The following is a 14,504-nucleotide window of genomic DNA, read 5'->3' as shown; positions in this document are numbered from 1 at the left end:
AAAAGCTTGTCTGACAACCAACAGAGTTGCATTCCACAATTTGTTAGACATTTCCTTAATAGGCATTGTTATGACAAGGGACAGATCGACTGTTTCACTGGAATATATTTCTGTCATTACAGTGAGCAATATAATGGATTTCATTTGCTAATATATGCTTACACTACACGGAGTGCAGCAGTTCAGAAACTCAATCCCCAGCACATTTTAAATGCAGTAAGAATGGACAATAAATGTTGGTCAAGACAGCGAAACTGACATCTCTCGAACGTCTTTAAGAAAATCCATTCACTTTACTCTTTTGTGTGATAGTTGTATGTATCATGCTAAGTGGTTTTTGTGTGCTGGACTTGAAGCAACTAGGCTAACATTTTTCCATGTATCCTGCCCATCAGTGCACATTCATTAAAAAAACTAAAACAATATTTGACTGTTTGCTAACAAAAACCGTTAAAGGGTTTAAAGTAATAGTGTGTTAATACAAGTACTCGTGCGTGGTAAATTCGATCACAATCACATTGGTACTCAACCAAATTTGACAAGAAGCGGTCACTATACAAAGCGTCTCATGGTAAAATCAGTCACTTCACTCACATGTTAGTTCATAATACTAAGCAGTTTTAAGAATATTTCATTTTCATGATACACCCTGTAGAATGATGACAGTGTAAAATTACAACAGGATATTGATAGATTGGATGAATGGGTAAAACTGTGGTAAAAAGCTTTTATTATAAGCAAGTGTGAAGTTATCCATTTCAGACCTAAAAAGATAGATCAGGGTATTTGGAGATTCCAGAAAGAGGGGGGAGTAGTCTGAGAATTAAGGTCAGGTCATTCAGGAGAGATGTTAGAAAGCAGTGCCACAGGCTAAAAGTAGTGGAGGTTTGGAACACACTTCCTCAAATGGCAGTCAACGCTAATTCAATTGTTACATGTCTGAGACATTTTTGTTAAGCAAAGATATCAAGGTCACAGATCAGTCATGATCTTATTGAAGGTCAGAATGGCTTACCCCTGGACCTGCTATATAAATATCGTATCTATATTTGAAAATGTTCCTCAAAATATTGCATATCTTGATACCATTCACTTGGAAGTGCAAGTGTACTTCGCCAACAATCTCGAGGACTGGTGACATTCTAAGTTGAAATCGTGTGCCATTCTTTTTCTAAAATTCTAATTCGGGATTTTTGAAATGCATTAAATATTTTAAGGGTGTAAAATATGTTGAACACCAGTTATTGTTTTAATCAAAATTGCTTTGGTCTAAAATTGCTTGTATAAAAGTGTGTACAGAAAAAAAACTTGATGTACCAAACTAACATTCTTTCTAAATTTGAATAAGTCTCATCTTGTTTACTGATGGAGCAGTATTATTGTAAATATACCCCTTCTAACTTTTGAGAATGATCAAGAATAGACCAATAGGATAGTAATTGGCAGGGTTGGATTTGTCCCACTTCTTGGAGACAGCATTTAGCTAAGCAATTTTGTTCATTGTGGATGCTAGCTGTACTAGAACAGCTTTACTAAGTGCGCGGCTGGTTTTGGAGCGTGTCTTCAATGCTATTGCTGAGATGTTGTAATGGGCCGTAGCCTTTGTTGTGTCCTGTGCTTTCAGCCATTTCTTGATATCATAGGGAGTGAATTGATTTGGTTGAATACTTATGTCTGTGGTGCTGGGGACTTTAGGTAAAGGCTGAAATGGATCATCACTTTTGGTTAAAGATGGATGCGTGTTGCATGTTCTGATGAAGGGTCACTGGATCTGAAACGTTGACTCTGCTTTCTCTCTACAGATGCTGCCAGACCTGCTGAGTTTCTCCAGCATTTTATTTTTGTGTTTTGCATGATGTGCTGGGTTCCTCCATTGTTGAGGATAGAGCTATATGTGGAGCTGCATCGTCCTGTTAGTTGTAGTATCCACCATTGCACTTGATTTGGCAGGACTGCAGGTCTTGGATCTGAACTGTGTCTTTAGAACTGTTCGGTCCTGTCTGTTGCATACTGCTTTTGGCATACACAGTCTTCCCTTGTGGCTCCGCCTCATTTTTGGGTTATGCTCAGTTCTGTTTCTAGCATGCCTTCCTTATTTTCTTTGAATCAAGCTTGATCTCCTGATCTGACGGTAAGATAGAAGATACACCAAACCGTGAAGTTACACACTATGAATACAATTTCGCTGCTGCTCTTGGCCCTCAGCACCACACAGGCTAGATCTGTTCAGATTTATGCAATGCAATATGGTGTAATGGCTAACAACAATATGGAGTATATTGTCAATGTGAAAACCAGATTTCATCTCCATGATACTGTGTGTGTGTGTCACTCCTACCAACATTGTTATGGGCAGATGCATGGTCAACAGGTAGATTGGTGAGGACAAGATAAAGTAGATTTTTTCCTCTATGTTTCTTCCCTACCACCTGACTGGCAGCCACATGCTTTAAGGCTTGACCAACGCAGTAAGTAGTGGTGCTACAAAGCCCATATAATGAACATTAAAATCCCCCAACCAGATGCATTCTGTGCTGTTGCCACCCTTTGCATTTCCTCCAAATGGTGTTCAACAGATAAGAGTACTGTTTTCTGTACACAAGTGGTCTGTGATAGGTGGTAATCAGCATTGAATATATTCAGTGACTCATTCTACACTATGTCAAAGAGAGGTTCAAGGACTGATGACCCTCAGACTCCTCCTCCCCTCTGTCTTAAATGGGAAATCTCTTATTTTGTAACTGTGCCCTCAGTTTTAGTTTTAGATTCTCCCATGAGGAGAAACATCCTTTAAGCATCTACCTTGTCAAACTGCATCTGAATTAAATATTTCAATTCCATCACCTCTCATTCTTCTAAACCCTAATCTCCTTCATCCTTGAATCAGCCTAGTGAACTATCTCTGAATTGTTTTCAATCTAAGTATATCCCTCCTTATATAAACAGACCAAAACTGTTTTTGATCCTGTAAGTGTGTTTTCACTAATGTACTGTACAGGAGCAGCAAGAATCTCCTACTTCTATACTCGAACCCTCTTGTAATCTTCTATTTACCACCTTAATTACTTTTTATACCTGTATTCTAAATTCTGTGATTCACGTTCAAGAACACTCATCCCTCTGTACTGCAACATTCTATAATCTCCATTTTAATAATATTCTGCTCTTCAAAACTTACTGCCAAAGTGGACAACCTGACTTTTTTCCAGATTATATTTCATCTGTTAACTTTTTGACCACTCATGTAACCTACCTATATTCCATTGCAGACTATTTGAATCCTTCTCACAGCCCTGCTTTTCTATCTTTGTGTTGTCACAAATTTGACTGCAATACAGTCAGATCCTTCATTCAAGTTAATAAAAATCAAATTAATATAAATATTTGAGTCCCCAGCATGATCTGAATTCTTTAGTTATCGGTCTGACAATGATCCATTTATCTTGATTCTTTGTTAGGCAGTCTTCTACCCATTAAGATGTATCGCACTCAACACATTCAACATGGACTCTCATACAATAACAATAACCTTATATTCCTTTGGAAATCCAAATGTATTATACGTTCTGTACCTGTTTAATTACAATATTTGTTGCATCCTTAGAGAACGTCAGTCAGCATTTTAAAACCTATTTCTCTTTCTCAGAATCTTGTTGACTCTTGCTTCGACGCAATGGATTCTACCATTTTCCTAATGACAGATGTCAAGCTAACTGACCTATAGTTTCATGCTTTCTGCCTCCCTCCTTTCTAGAATGGAGGTGTTACATCTGGGGGTCTTCCAATAAGCTGGAGCTGTTCCAAAATCTCGGGAACTTTGGAAAGTTACAACCAATGCATCCCACTGTCTCTGCACCGCTTCTTTTAAGACCATAGTATTTGGGCTTTGAATCCAGGGGACTTTTCAGGCTTTAATCCTATCAGTACTATTTCTCTATAGGTCAGGATTATTTTAACTTTCTGTCTTATTGTCTATTGTTCTACTATTCTTGAAATGCTTTTTGCATCTTCAAATATGAAGATATAGAAAATGCATGTTCAAAGGCCTTGCCATGTCATGGTTTCTCAATATTCATTTCATAGTCTCATCTTTCAAGAGGACAAGGCTTTCTTAGCTATTCTTTTCCTTTTTGTATACTTGTTGAAATCAGGAATGCGATGGAATTCTATTCAATTGTTCTAGCAACACAAGAAATTCCGTTCCATCTAGGAAAGAAAACCATGGTCATGGCCTTTGTTCCAATTAATTTCTCTAGCTGCTGTTTGTGAAAGTGTTGATGAGGTGCCAATTGATGCATGTGGACTGTCAGTGCAACTGCATACCCTTTTAAAGGGAGCAATAGTCATGACACACCATTCACCACCTTAAACATTCACTCCCTCCAGCACTGGCACACCATCACAGCAGTATGTACCATCTGTAAAATGCACCGTAGCATTTCATCAAGCTTTCTTCAACAGCACTTACGAAATCCCTAACCTCTACTGAGTAGGATGAGGTATGCAAATGCATGTAGCAAATATCTGCATGTTCTCTTACAAGTTGTACACCATGCTGACTTGGAACTATATCACCATTCCTTCAGTGTTGTATCAACTATTTCACCAATGGCACTATGGATGTACCTACACCTCTCAGGCTACAGAAATTCAAGAAGGCAGTACACATCCCCTCCTTTAGCGCAATTGGAAATGGGCAACAAATGCTAGCCTTACCAACAGTACTGTCTGAATTTAAAAGAGAAACTCCATGATATGGCATTGACTTCAATTATTTAGAGATTAACTGGGTTAAGTGTAATGAAAGTGCCACAGAAGGAATTGGATTTCTATAATGTGCCAGGACTGCATTCTAAATGAATAGTCTCATTGAAAAGAAGGGGTTTATGTTGGATCTGGTTTTGGAATTAGGGGTGGGCCAGGTAGGTGGCATATGGAGATAGGAACATCTCGATTTCACTATTGCAAAACTAAGTATAGAAACTAGGAAAGTAAAGGAAGTAATTAAAGGTGGAGACTGGGAACAGCCACTTTAAATGACACAAGTCCAGATAAATTGAAAGGAAAACTCTAGATGAAACAGTGGACAAATATTGTTTAAAAAAAATTAAACAGGAGAAGGTACGAAATCAGCCCATTAGCGAAGTAAATAAAGTGACAGAACAAAAGTGCACACTCCTGGACAAATAAGGAAATTTAAAATAAAAATCCTAGAGCTAAATTATATAGGTTTGGAAAAGTACATTTAGAAAACTGAAAAAGATTAAAAAGTGGGATCAGTTATGGCAAACGACTGGCAGGTAAATGAGTTCTGATGGATTTAAGAGCGTTTGTTACAAAGAAAAATGTAGCTGATTTGATTTGAAAGTAAATGAAAGGATGTTGGTGATATTAAATTGAAGACTTTGTCACGGTTTTCGCAGAGACTTTTAGTAGCTTGTGAAAGGAAGAGGTAGGATAACTATATATGAGAATGTAGTATAATATTTAATAGAATTCAAAATGTAAAACTTAAGGATTTATAAACTGAGAGGAAAGTAAGCCAACTAGGAAAGTGAGGCAAAAAGGAAGAATAGAGATGAAGTGAAATAAAAATATCAAATAAGGAAATCCAAAAGAAAAAACTTACAGTTGGAGAGAAGGAAAGCAGAAGGAAAAGAATGGAATGAATCTTTTAGAAGAGAATGTACACAAACAGTTTCTTTTCTACAGTATAACTGGGTGTGGTGAAGACTTCCTATGTTGAGTAGGATGTGAGTAAGTGACAGCAAGCGGATATGCAGATGTCATTTGCACGAGATATGCTGGAAGAGCTGTGTGACTCACTGCTGCATTGGGTTAGGGGCTGCAAGTGTTACAGTGGATCCAAACTTAATATAACCTTCCAAACACATAGTTAGGTGAGGAAGAAAGCCAGGCCCTGACCTGAAATGTTGAATACAGTCCGAGTGGCACTGTTCCTGAATTGTCACTGATCCAGTAATACCGTACAACTGAGGGGGGAAAGAAATAAGAACTTAGTTTAAGAAAGTGGTTATTTAGGCAGATGAGCAATTAATTTTCAAAATGCTATGTGAGAAGGATAAACTAATCCACTTAAAGTAGTTCAGCATGTGCTCGTTGATAAATGTCATTTTTATAAAACTTAAATTTTTGACAAGGAAGAAGACTAACTTTTGAATTTAGCTCAATGTATTTCTACATTTGGAGCTTACTAAAAGAGGGATAAACTACAAAAGCAAAGACATTGTGATGGATCTTTTATAAAAAACTGATTCAGTACTGAACACTGCTTTTTCAATACAATGGCTTTAAGAGGTATATTTGTCCTTTTTTTATGTGAAGAAAGGTTCAGACAGAGGTGATGAGCAGTCTACTTCAAAGTCAAAAAAGTAAACAGCTTGTGAGGCCTTGGGGTTTTTCCTAAAGTCGGAACAACAGAAGCAGCCTGAATTGGTGGGGATTTTTTTTTTGTTTTTTTAGTTTCAGCCTTCAATAACAGTTGCTGCTGGGGTCTCAAAGCTGGATGTGGAAGCTGTTTTTTTTTTTCACCTCTCCCTATGTTACAGCTAAAAGCTGAGGATTTTCTTCCGGCTGCTAGAATTGTATGTAAGACAATCTATTTTACTGAATTTGCCTTTGCCAAGGGTGTGTTTATTGGATCTTACCATATTAGATCCGATACTGTTTAGTATTTAAATAATCAATTATTCTAAATTTTCCAAGAGAGTTAATTATTTCAATTTCTTTCCTTTTGTTGTATTTTAACTAAAGTGTATGAATAAAGTGTGTTTTGCTTCAAGACTGGTCGTTTGACCAAACTAATTGCATCTGGAACGCAATGCCTAGCACTTGCCTTTAAAATAAGCAAAAGCTAGGGTTTAGGCTATCTTCATATATTTTGAAGGGTTCGGCCTAGTCCATAACACTGCACCTTATGCAAGGTGTGAAGGTATTGGAGAGGGTGCAGAAACAATGTAGGAAAGATGCTTTCAGGGATAAGGAACTTCAGTTCCATGGATGGATCCGTGAACCTGGCTGTACTCCTTAGGGAAAAGAAGGTTCAAAGGAGATATGATGGCAGTGTTTAAAAATTCTAGAGAAAAGGGTGAAACTGTTCTCCTTAATGGGAGTCTATAGGTAAGAGGCTGGAAAAGCACAGCAAATCAGACAGCATCAGAGGAGCAGGAAAGTCAACATTTCTGATGAAGGGCTCCTCTGATGCTGTCTGATCTACTGCTTTTCCAGGCTTTCACCTATAGACTCCCATTGGTGCCGGTGCAGTCTGTTTGGTGGCAGTAACTCTTCTAGTTCCACAATCCCATCCTTTGCCCATAGCCTGCAAAATCTCTGTTCTGGCACTTATCATTTCTGTTTTGAAAGCCACAACTGTATCCTCTTCCACCGCATACTTGGGTAGTGCATTCTGGACCACTTGATACATTTTAAAAAAAAAAGGTTTTCACATTTGGTCCTTTGGTTAATCATCTTAAATTGACATCCTCTGGTTCTTGCCAATGAGAACAATTTCACCCTCTTCTCTAGAATTTTTAACACTGCCATCATATCTATAGGTGAGAGGCTGGAAAAGCACAGCAAGTCAGACAGCATTAGAGGAGCAGGAAAGTCAACATTTCAGATGAAGGTCTCCTCCAGCCTCTCACCTATAGACCCTGGCTTCCAGCATCTGCAGTCCTTATTGACTCCAAAGCACAATGGGAGAATGGTTGAAGCACAGAAGGAAAGCATTCTATGCCTCTAATCTTAAGATCACTCGACAATTACCAATGGAGAAGATAATGCCAGACAGACCCTAAAGTGCACCCCTTGTAGCATCCAGTTGTTTCTGAAATGATTATAGCTTTTTGTTTTCCTGTATTTATCTATAAGCCAGCTCCTAAAGTTGCTTACTTTGTCCCAAGAAGCATTTCCTGATGGTCCTAAAATTAGCTTTTACTCATCTTACTCTTATTTTACTGTTCTAATTTAAATATTTGTTGTTTTCAGTCTCTTAATCTTATAGACCTAACATCACTTCTCTGATACTACTTCCTAGTTGTCTCATGAGTCCACGTTTCTTTTCCAGTTTCTTCATTACTTAGACATCTGACACTAAGAATCTGCTTGTAACTGTTCTCTGCAATGTCTTTCTTGTTACCCAGCAACCAAAGCTGGATGCAGTATTTTCTATTATTACTGTTCTGCATTAAATGGTCATGTTTAGCATCAGGTTTACTCAGATTCCTATGTCTCTTTCCTTAATCCTTTAGCTTTTCAACACCATTCATGGATTGAGTGACACCTTGTTTTTCTGTTTTACATGCAGCATTTTACATTTGACTACATTAAGTTTAGTCTTATTTTGTCTAATTTATTCAATAATTTCTGAGCTGTCTCATTTGATTCCAATACCCCTTTGGCCTGGTATAATGTACAAATTTAAGTACATTTTATTGAATTTCTAGTTACATCTGAAATTTCCACCCAACTTAAGATTTGTCTTCAATTTTGATTAAGTTGTACAGTGTTCCTTTGCCTACTCCTCGTAATATTATAATAGTCATATGCAAGCTAGTGGAGCCTTGGTATTGATTTGTATGTCTGCAAGATAATCAAGGAGTTCATATAATCTTGAGTAAATCATTTTAATATAAATTTGACTTCATAAAATGATTTAAACCCTGGGATAACTTTGTAGATCTATAATTTATTGCTAGGTATTTAGTTAATAATTTTCTTTTAACAATGAATATGAACTGAGGGAGGCCACCATTTTGTAATGGATATGGAAATTGGTTTTGAAGGAAAAATTTGCAATTTTTAATATTCTTTCTTGCTGACATCATTGAAGATTTCTAGCCTGACAACGTTTACATATTACAGATAACAAAGTGTAGAGCTGGACGAACACAGCAGGTTACAATTGTGATTTTAGAATTGGTAGGATTTTACCATTCTTTAATTTTAGGCATTTTTACATTGAGTTGTTTTAAACTTTTTACAAAAACCATTATTGGAATATGGCAGTTGCTGGCAAAGCCAGCATTTATTGCCCATCCTAATTGTCCTTGAGCAAAAAATTCCTGGAATTTTTTCAAGGAGTACAGACAGAGAGACTTGTTTAGCACTTTGGGTTAGAGTTTCAATCAGATTGCATTAATGTTTATCACAGTTTGCTGTATGTCTGCCACACCAGTGCAAAAGATGGAAAAATTTCAATTCAAAAAACATCCGGTACAAATTGAGTCTCCACAATCTTTTGAAGTAATTTAAGAATACGTTATACCAATGGTTGTTTCTGCCCACTCATCTCTTCCGCTGCCAGAGATATTCTCTTGTTCAGGGTAAGTGTGGTGGCTGGCATGGTAGATGTTGACTGACAAGCCGGACCCACTGCCAAGAAAGTGAATCAGCATGTTAGGAGCTGGTTGGTGAGCTTCATCCAGCTTCGTGGTGCAAATGACGTTTTTTTTCAAGCCATACTTTCCAGGCCATGCAACAGCAAGAGGGTAGCCTTCTTTGTTTTGCCTCTTGAGAGTGTAGGGCGTGGTGGTAGGGGACTGAAAGCAGCAGGGGAGAGACCTTGCCATCCTCTTGCCCTCAGACCTTTCCTCTAATTGCTCCCATATTGGCATAAGTGGCGCTGTAGAGTTGGCAAGTTGATATCCCATTTTGAGCATGTCTGCAGTAGACTGTCTGATCCAGCCTTTCATTGATGAGGTGATAACTTGCTCAAATATTTCCCCTTACCAGGAAGGAGAAATTTGAGGCACTGAAGAAGGTGCAAAAAATATTTGCTAGAATGCTACATTATAACAGGCTGAAAGGGCATGGACTTTTTGTCAGTAGGAGACTGATAAGTGACCTGAATCAGGCCAATTATGATGCATGTGATCAGATAGAAATAGGAACAATGTTTTCATTTCAAGGGAGACTAGAACCCAGACCATAAATTTAATAAATTCACTCTCAAATTCAGAATTTGCTACCATAAGTATTTGTTCAGATGACTAGTGTAGGGAAAAGCTAGAAAAGCACATGTTGGAGAAGGGAATAGTGGGACGTGCTGATTGATTTTGATGAAGAGGAGTTGAGAGGAAACTTGCGTCAAACATAAAAGTTCAAATGGACCTGTTAGACCAAATGGACTGTTTTTGCATTGTAAGTACAGTGTTTATGTAATAACACTGGGAACGGTCACAGAAATGTGATGGATGGATACAAAGCCATAGTGTAATTGTTGGGATGTCATGTTGAGGTTGTACAGGGTATTGGTGTGGCCTCTTCTGAAGTATTGTGTGTAGTTCTGGTTGCCCTGCTATAGGAAGGATGTTATCAAATTGGAGAGGGTTCAGAAAAGATTTACAAGGATGTTGCCAGGATTGGAGAGTTTGAGTTACGAATGTAGGCTGGATAGGCTGGGACTCTTTCATTGGAGCTTTGGAGGCCAAGGAGTGATCTTTATAGAAGTTTATAAAATCAAAAGGGGCGTAGATAAGGTGAATAGCAAGGTATTTTCCCTAGGTTGGGAGAGTTCAAAAATAGGGGACATATTTTTACGGTGAGAGGAAAAAGTTTAAAAAGGAAATGAGTAACATTTTGAGTGTGGTTCATATGTGAAATGAACTGCAGGAGGAAGCGATGGATGCAGGTACAGATAGAATATTCTAACAGAGGTTTGGTTAAGTACATGAAAAAGAAAGGTTTACAGGGATATGAGCCAAGCATAGGCAAGTGGGACCAGTTTAGTTTGGGAACATGGTCAGCGTGGACTAGTTGGATCAAAAGGTCTGTTTCCATGCTGTATGACTCTAACTCTATGTTTGGAACATGGAATCAATAGGTTGTTAGGGAGGGAGGAAGGATAGGAAATGATATAAAAGAGGTCTTATTGAAGGAAGGTTATAGAAGATGGGATTAGGTGAGAAGAATGAAGACATTAGAAAATGTTACGACCCCAGCTGTTGGTAGTATTGAGCAGTCCGGATCCCGGAATGAAACTTAGTTTGACGAATAATAAATTTAATTTTTGCACCTTGCCGAACATAATCACATATGGCTGCCAATTTTTTTTAACAAAAAGAATTCAAGTTTATTCCACAAAAAAAACTGTATATGCGAAAATTTAGGAAGATCTTAACATAAAGAGCACAACAACAATTGACCCCTTTTGCAAACACCTACTATAAAATATTTATACTATATGGTCTCAGTGGAAAATCATTCCTATCTTAACTTTACGAATCCTGACTGAACAGACACATTCCAGTTTTGATGGTCTAGAGACTTATTTTCAGTCCAAACAGCCTGGACTTACTCTTAGTTCTCATATGGAGATTTCTACCACTAAAAACACTGTCTGGAGATTCAAACAAACTAACTGGGCCTTCTGCTGATGTGAAACTGCTCATCTGAACTGAAACCTGATTCTAGTCTCTGATGATCTGTTCCTGTGTTGGTCATAAAACTCAGCATTGTGAACATTCAGCATGTAACCTCCCTGGTATCCGATATAGGCGTTCAACTTAAATCACATGCTTTCTTGAAATTTGTCTTTAATTCACTGTTCCAAACGACTTTCTGACCTCCTTTTTAAACAAAACTATAATCTTCGCAGGAAAATCCAAATTTGCATGTGGCAAAAGCCTTTATCACAAAAAGTTGAATGTGGGCAATGTTGAAATACATTTAAGAGAAAGAAAATTATAGGTGAATGTTTGAACCTACACCTTAGGATTATTGCATCCAAACATTTGGATCATATAATTAACATACTTTCTTTTTCATTGCCATTTGAAACATTTTTACTTTTTGCTTTAAGCATTTAATTTGATTCTTAATTAAGGTGATGACAGCCTGACGTTTAGGGTAATGACATCTGCCATTATTTAAGTAATTAATGTAAAACTACACCTCTGTTTGTTGTGCTAACAATGTATTGCTCGTAGAAGGATTGATCGAAACTTGCTTTCATGTGTTAATACTCATGGAAATTTAGAAGAATGCGAATGCTGATCTATTTGACCCAAATCTTGATGCATTGGAAATTAGATTTTCTAATTAATTTGTTTTTTTTTAGGAACTCGTAACTGTTGTGTTGAATAGGTATACACTAGAAAACTTCCTAAATGTAGTAATATTTTATTTGTATCCTTTAGGTGTCTAAGTCTTCAGTGTTAGTTAAAGAACTTCTGGACTTCAGGCTAAACAGATTATTATTCACTGCAGAGGGTGAGAATGCTTACAGGATGCTGTCAGGAAGAGGATATTTTCAGTGAAGGGAAATGGTAACCAAATGTGGTTTCCTGAAATGCATTTTGTGGTTTACACCAGCACAGTGAGAAATGTTGCCTGAGTAATATTGCTTTTACAAATTCAAAGGAAGATTTGTGGTTTAGGATCCTGGACTTTTGTAATGGAAATCATGTCAATAACCCAATGATGATTAATTCAGAGCTGTCACGAATTGTCCTGACACAGCTACTCTGCAGAGGGGCGGGGCAATCAGAGAAGGGAGGCTACCCATTCAAGGTGATACGAGCCTAGTACTGTTTTAATGATGCTATCTCGTGCTTCTGATTCTGCTGGCCTTGTTCTCTGGGTCTGTTAGACTGTTTATCAGCTTCAAACCTGGCAAGCTAACTGTTGAGAGACCTGTTTGGAAATTGATGGGAGTAGTGAGGTACTATATGCAAGACAAAAATATTCATAGTCTAGGCTGAAAAGTATAGCCAGAATTATTCCAGACACTATAAAAGCAGTTTTGTTCCAGAATGAAAATTTTAACACGTTCAGCTAATTAGATTAGTATTGTGAGTGCACGGTGTGATACAAAAATGTATCTTGTAAGTCCAGTTGAAAGTTTGTTAATTTGGGAACCACTGGGGAGAAGAAAAACATTAATACAATACAAACTAACTGAACACTTTGGAGAATTCTCATAACCCTATTCTGCACCAGGTCCGGCTTATCATTCCTTCCTATCTCTCCAATCACTGTAAACTTGATGCTGAAATAATAAATGTTAAAACCATCCTGTGGAATAATAGCTATCCTTAGATAATTTCTTGCTATGTATCATACAAACTCATGCAAAGCTGTAAGGCGGTCACTCTTATTCCTGAAAAGTGCCACATCTACCTTCAGAGTAAGGGTAAATTATCTCAAAAAATGTTAACTAATGGGTAAATAGGTAATAAGTAATACTTGCACTATTGCACCACGGTTTTTAGCACCAGCAGGATGCTTTTATCAAACCAAAATGAGGTTCTGCCTGTTACACAAATAAGTAATGTGATCTATGAATTTTAGTGCGAGTGTGATGCTAGGTATTTAGGCCTTACAACCCACCAGTCTTTGGGCTGCATCAAACATAATTTCCCTTGGGCTGCTCGCAACAAACAAAGGTACTCACTGTGCTAAATCAACGTGGCCCGCCCCTGCAAACAAAACTTGCAGTGTGTAACATTAGATTCAATTCTGCAATTGGACAGCATTTACTGGATAATAGTGAATGCGTGAAGAATTGCACTTGTGTGTACTGGATGCTGTATATGGTAATACACAGAACCACGTTCTTTGTAGATAGAACATATTCAAGTGATGTACCTGTTTGAGCTGAACAAAATAGGTGACGTTCTATTCACTGGTTCATTTCTCGGGACAATACCCTGACCAACCCAAGACAACTTGGCTTGTTTAAAATATAAACAAAGCCTAACTGTTAACTGTCAATCAGTAGTAATGTGTACATTCTCTTTGACAATACATCTACCAATCAGAGTCCACTTGCCAACCAGTTGGTACTCTCTTGCTAAGTGTTGATTTTTCCTTGAATTGGTATTCTTATGAATTGTCCAAATAAGTGCATGATAAAAAGCTTCAACAAATGTGCCCTTTCTTTCAGCAAAACTTAACTTATGTATTACCAAACAACTTTTTTTTGGTCTATTTAGGCATTTGGTATTTGTGGGACGTTGTCATATGCAAAATATGTGCTTTATTCGCTTACAGACAGCGATTGCCTTCAAGACTAATTTATCCATTGAAAAAAATACCCTGTGACCTCCTGAGGATGCAAAGGCACATAAGTGTATTTTTGTTTGAGATTTGGACTAACTTGAGTAATGCAATGATGATTAGATAATACATAGGGTCTGTTTCTGTGCTGTATGACTCTTCAGTCCAACCAGTCCATGCTGAACATAATCCCAACTAAACTAGACCCACCTTCCTGCTCCTGGTCCATATCCCTCCAAACCTTTCCTAATCATATATCCATCCAAATATCTTCTAGACATTGTAACTGTACCCGCAACCACCACTTCCTCAGGAAGTTTAATTCCATACGCGAACCACTTTGTGTAAAAAAAAAAAAAAGCCTTTTTTTTTTAAAACATTTCTCTCCTCTCTCCTTTAAAAGTGTGCCGCCTAGTTTGTAATTCCCATCTTAGGGGAAAAGACAACTACCATCAACTCTATATGTACACCTCATTATTTTATAA

At 37.6% G+C, this 14,504-nt stretch overlaps 1 protein-coding gene across 8 annotated transcripts in view; it reads left to right on the top strand.

Moving 5' to 3' along the window:
- The window catches only part of cdc42bpb (CDC42 binding protein kinase beta (DMPK-like)), a 191,881-nt gene that overhangs the window by 73,181 nt on the left and 104,196 nt on the right, over window positions 1–14,504 (top strand). The gene's annotated exons all lie outside the window — the stretch shown is intronic.

The sequence above is a fragment of the Rhincodon typus genome, chromosome 8 (assembly GCF_021869965.1).
Source record: "Rhincodon typus isolate 14 chromosome 8, sRhiTyp1.1, whole genome shotgun sequence".
Classification (NCBI taxonomy): Eukaryota; Metazoa; Chordata; class Chondrichthyes; order Orectolobiformes; family Rhincodontidae; genus Rhincodon; species Rhincodon typus.
This window is presented reverse-complemented; position numbering and strand designations above follow the sequence as displayed.